The sequence below is a fragment of the Danio aesculapii genome, chromosome 9 (genome assembly GCF_903798145.1).
Source record: "Danio aesculapii chromosome 9, fDanAes4.1, whole genome shotgun sequence".
Taxonomy (NCBI): Eukaryota; Metazoa; Chordata; class Actinopteri; order Cypriniformes; family Danionidae; genus Danio; species Danio aesculapii.
In genome coordinates, this window is record NC_079443.1 from 1442490 (window position 1) to 1448637 (window position 6148).

A 6148-nucleotide genomic window follows, 5' to 3' on the forward strand; every position below is an offset into this window, starting at 1 on the left:
CAGAAGACCAAAGACCTCATAAAACCGGTCAGTATGTCAGAATCTCAAATATATTTAATTAAATAAATGTGCTGTGGTTTACACAGAGCCATTGGACCTCTTAAAAAGCTCCCTAGAAAAATCAAACGTTAGACAGTTAGACGTTGTGTGTGTTTTTATTTCCCAACAGAAGAACTTGATTCAGTCAGTATGAACATGAATAAAATACTCACTCTTTCTTCTCATAAGCCTGTATGCGCAGATCAATCCAAAACACAGAAAGATCAATCTGGAGCAACATGATGTTTTTGGACCAAATGTCTCCACAGCGTAGCCGGCCCTCCTGATGCATGATGGGAAAGGACTGGCTGTAAAATGCTGTTATACTGTTTTTTTTTAAATGGATAGGTATGAAGGTATTTTTGGTGCAAAGAATAGCCACAAATGTGTATCAAATCAGTAAATTTGTACTCGCAGAGCAAATTTGCAAGTGTGTAGGTATTTTCTTGTCTCCAACAAACACAACGCAACATTTACACCTGTTCAAATCCTTCAGTGCAGGTGCACAAATCCCATCAGATGAATCACAAATACAGAAACTCATCCGCTCATGCTCTTTATTGTTGCAGTGAATATGGTGCAAAGCACATTCACACACCTGCATCCAGAAATGTGGAGTCCCAGACGAAACTTGCACATCTGTAGATCAGAATGTGTATCCACCATAGACTGTAAAATATATGGACGTAGTATCCGTGACGTCACCCATAGGTTTCTGAACACTGCAAAAGAAGCTACAAGTAGGCGTGGCCAACCGTCGCCATTTTGTTTGCGCATCATCGCACCCACGGCAGGATACCAAACAAGGGCAAAGAGGCGGAGAGTGGGCGGAGCTACAGACACCTGCTGGCACTCTGCTTAGACCTGGCAGACAGACTTTACTTTGGGAGAAACGCTTGATACTTCATTACCTGCGACTCGTTTGTGTTCTGACCACATGTGCTTGGCTGTACACTATATCAATAAAGTGTTTAGACTTTTAAAAACACTGTAGTAATACACTGAGCCACTAAACATTGCTCTTATGATGTTTTTCAACAAGAGGAAACCCGAAATACGTCCAAACACTTCAGATATAGTCTGTGTTAGTAAATGCAAGACTATTGATGAACTCCAGCATAACACTGTAAGATAACGCTTTATATGACTGATCTAGAGCCTACAGCTAATCAATCTGTCACATTCTGGAGTGCTTTACGGGTCTAAAGAAAAATATTAATGATAAATGATCTTAAATAAAACAAATACATTTATAGAGATGGTATACAAGTATAGAACTTTACTCACCAGGGAAACGGAGGCCACGTGAATGGTTTATGAGCACAATCATCTGATGATTGTAAGAAATAAGTCCAAAAGGCAGCTGACTGTGTAAAGCCACATAAAACAACACAAAAATACGATGAACATGCCGAGATCAGTGGCTAATCTGCCGGATTCAGCTGAGGTGAAGTGACGGTGACCAGCGAGACCTAGCTGTCACTCAAGTGGCCACGCCCTTAATTATGCAAACTTAATATAACCTAATATAAAGGAAATGGATGAGTTATAAAAAAATTCACCCCCCTCACAGTTGTCATGGAGGGTAATAATAGCTATATGAACCAAAATGGTTCTTTGTACCAGGCTGTAAACACCTTTTTTTCTGCTGTAAAGTTGGCCATTCTAACAGTGGGCTCAATTGCAATTTGCTCTATTATGGAGCCAGAACTAGCGGAATTTTGATGAATTGCAGTTTCAGCTACTTCCGTATTGGCTTCCCGAGAGAGAGCGGGAGGTTGCCGCTTGGTATCCACGCAAAGAGAGCTGAACGTGTGTAGAATGTTTGATTTATTTTTTAATAAGCACCAACACAAATATGTCACTGCAACAGCTCAAATCTGCCACTAGGAGTCTCTGTTTTTCACTTGCAAATCTACGTTTCTGTGGGACATCACTGATATTTGGTGCAGAAGTGACTTGTGTATTTCGCTTACCCGATTCACCACATGTCTTTGGACCCGGAGGAAATCCACACTAACACAGGGAGAACATGCAAACTCCACTCAGAAACGCCTACTGACCCAGATGAGGCTCGAACCAGCGACCTTCTTGCTGTGAGGTGAACGTGCTACCCACTGCGCCATCACGTCACCTATGCCGGCCCATTCATCAACAAAGTGTTGTGTACATACTACAGTATATAAAGTTTATATTCTAATGCCATTCACATCTGTAAATAAAGGGAAAACACTTGTAAATCACAAAACATGGAAACTGTTAATTATCAGATCGTTTTTACAGAAAACTGAACGTTTATTAAGTAACTTGATGTCCTAAATACTTGTTTGGGGTTTGATTTTATTTATTATTTACAAAACTCAGCAGACAGTTTGCATTTTTACACTGAATAAGTTAAATATTATTAAAGTGTTGATCTGAGGTGATGGTGACAGAGTTGATGCACTTGATTTTGGGGTAATTATAGGCAAAAACATTCTAAAATATACAAAAAACATGAAGTTATTGCTGCAAGATTCTTTCAAGATTCACGTTTGTTTATTTATTTACGTTTTCAGGATTCAAAATCGCAATGAAATCAACATTTTCTCCTTTTTTAGTATGTTTACAGTAGTGTGTAACACGGTGTATCTGTGCCCGTCATTATTTTGTACATAATAATTTGCCCTCAGAGTCTTTTATCAAATGTTCACGTCATAAGTAACGCAATACGTCATGTTAACTTTAGTTTCATGGGGACTAAAGGCTGATTTAAGGGATTTTCAGATGTCTACAGTGTTCCCTGTCATCTGTCATTTTATATTGTATATTAATTCTGAATAAGTCTTGTGTTCTTTGTGTCCTTAAATAAAAAGCCTCTGAAAGTTTTTTTTATTGACCAATAAAAGCTTTCGCCTTAGTCCCTGTATTTATCAGGGGTCGCCACAGCGGAATAATTCGCCAATTTATCCAGCATATGTTTTACACAGCAGATGCCCTTTCAGCTGCAACCCAGCACTGGTGTAGGTATATATATATATGTGTATGTATGTGTATGTATGTATATCTATATGTATGTGTATATATGTATATGTATGTATATGTGTATATATATATGTATGTGTATATATGTATATGTATGTATATGTGTATATCTATATGTATGTGTATATATGTATATGTATGTGTATATATGTATATGTATGTATATGTGTATATATATATATATATGTATGTGTATATGTGTGTATATATATATGTATGTGTATATATGTATGTATGTGTATGTGTATATATGTATATATATATATATGTATATGTGTATATATATATATATATATATATATATATATATATATACACATACAAGAAAAAGTATCTTATGTGTGTGTGTATTTTATATATATATATATATATATATATATATATATATATATATATATATATATATATATATATATATATATATATATATATACATACATACATACATCAAATACACAAGAAAATGTAAATAATTATGATGAGGGGAATCAAACAGACCCCAAGTTGGTGTTTCGCTTGACAATGTTTTCATTGTTTCAAAATATTGGTGCAACTGTCTGCCATAAATGTGCCTTGTTATTGGATAATTTACTTCAGTGGATATATTCACAGATGTACTCATTGAATTGGGATCTGAATAACTTAAAAATAAAAAAAAAGTTATACATTGCTGATACTTGATGCTATTATCTTTTTAGTTCTTACACATTGCTATAATAATTTAGTTTATTAAGTATGAGGGATCATATGAATAGTTTATTTGCAAAAATAATAATAAAATAATTTCTTTGCAGATGTGTTTTCCACTACTCCACAATAAAAACATAATAATTACATACTAATAATTACAAAGAAATCTGTTTTCTGTATATCTTGCTACTAAATGTATATATTCAAGATAATTATAACATTTTCAGAAAAATGCATGCACAATAATATTGTCTTGTTTTTTTATTCCAAAATACAAGACGTCTTTCCCCCGTTTATTTAATTATTATAATGTTCTTATTTATATACTTTATTGAAAACATAAGTTAATTAAAAAGTAAAGTGTACATAACACGGGGGCTTAAAATAAAAATAGATAAATCAAAATACAGAGAACAATTACAAATCTAAAAAAAGAGGGAAAATATCATCAAATTAAGCCTGTTATTATTGTGTTTGTCGAAGGTATTTTTAACCTTTTATTTTTTAGTATTTATATAATTGTTTACAGACAAATTCCAGACAGTTTTGACAGGTCTGCGCAGACGTCAGAACTGGAGATCAAACCCCGCCTAAACTGGGCGTCACACAAGGTGGAAAGCAATGAAGGAAGTAGGAGGGCAGTAAAATAAAATAAAAAGTGACGTTTATAAATTGCTTTTCACTTTCGATTTGTAGTTTCAGGCAGAATAAATGATCCCCAAAACACCTAATATCTCCAGAAGCTCGTCGTGCGAAAGTTGGCCGCTTCACTGAAAGGAGGTAAGTTAAAGCTTAAACGATCATAACTTCTTCCATGTAGCCTCTTTTAGCCTGAGGTTTCGGTTTCACTCGCTGAATTCTGTACACAAGACAGGCTTGGTCTAGTTTTCCCCACAAGGCAAAAGTTTGTTTATGATTTAATGGATCGAATGGTCGAAATGGATCGTTCACTCACAGATGGTAATTACCTCATCGTTTACTCTCCCTCGTGTAGTTTTAAACCTGTTTGAGTTCTTTCTCCTGTTGAACACAAATTGAGATATTTCGAAGAATGCTGGTTATTGCACCCACTGACTGTATTTTTTTCTATTATGGAAGTCAATGAGTATCGTTCATAGCATACATGTGTATAGTAGTCAGCATTTGAAGTGGATCAGAACATTTTTTGGCTCAAATGTGAACTACTGTGTATGTTTGTGTGTATATATATATATATATATATATATATATATATATATATATATATATATATATATATATATATATATATATATATATTTATACACACACACATATATATATATATATATATATATATATATATATATATATATATATACATTCATTTTCTTTTTCGGCTTAGTCCCTTTATTAGTCTGGGATCACCGCAGCGGAATGAACCACCAACTTATCCAGCATATGTTTTATTCAGTGGATGCCCTTCCAGCTACAACCCATCACTGGGAAACGTCCATACACACTTATACACTTTGGACAATTCAATTTAGCCTACCCAGTTCACCAGTACCACATGATTTTGGACTTGTGGGGAAAACCGGAGCACCTGGAGGAAACCCACACCATCATGGGGAGAACATGCAAACTAGTCAAGTCAAAAAACCAGTCAAGGCTCAAACCAGCAAACTTCTTGCTGTAAGGCGACAGCGCTACCCACCGCGTCACCATATATATATATATATATATGAATGGGACAGAAAATTCAGAGTTTAGGTTATGTAATGTAATCAATGTCAAAACCTTTTATTTAATTATTAATTTGACTCAGGAATAAATTGACTAGTTTATCAATTATCCAAAAATTGAGAAAGAATTTGTGTACTATTACATTTATCATTGAATGCTGCCATTATCATGCAGAATTAACAATGTTGCTTCACTAGCCATATAGGTGTTTTAATTTGTTTGTTTATGAGTATTTGAGAATATTAGTCAGACATTGGGGTAGTTTTTACCTACTCTTATGTGTACTGTAAATTTGTCACATGTTTTTTGTCTTGTTTTTAGTCCAAATATCTAAAAACTCTTAAATCAAGATGATTTTTTTCCAGACAAGCAAAAAATATAGTCTTGTTTTAAGAAATAATATGCCAAAATTTATTGAGTTTTTCGTTAAAACAAGCAAAATAATCTTATGTTAAAAGGAAAAACAAGAATAATTTGCTTCCCCCATTGGCAGATTATTTTGCTTGTTTTAAGTAATAACTCACTTCATTTTGGCATATTATTTCTTAAAACTCAACAATATTTTTTGCTTGTCTAGAAAAATCTTGATTTATAAGTTTTTAGATATTTGGACGAGAAACAAGACAAAAACTGTAAGTAAGAAAATCATTATTTGCATTGTACGGAGGAAAATAGGAAGTATGCAGGTAGG

General features: G+C 33.9%; 1 protein-coding gene across 1 annotated transcript in view; it reads left to right on the plus strand.

Annotated features, from left to right (window-relative positions):
• The first annotated feature begins 4360 nt into the window (after nucleotides 1–4360).
• casp10 (caspase 10, apoptosis-related cysteine peptidase) overlaps nucleotides 4361–6148 on the plus strand; it is a 13102-nt gene continuing 11314 nt past the window's right edge. The window contains exon 1 of the mRNA XM_056465961.1: nucleotides 4361–4533. The gene's annotated coding sequence lies outside the window, so the exon portion shown is untranslated. The remainder of the gene's footprint in view (nucleotides 4534–6148) is intronic.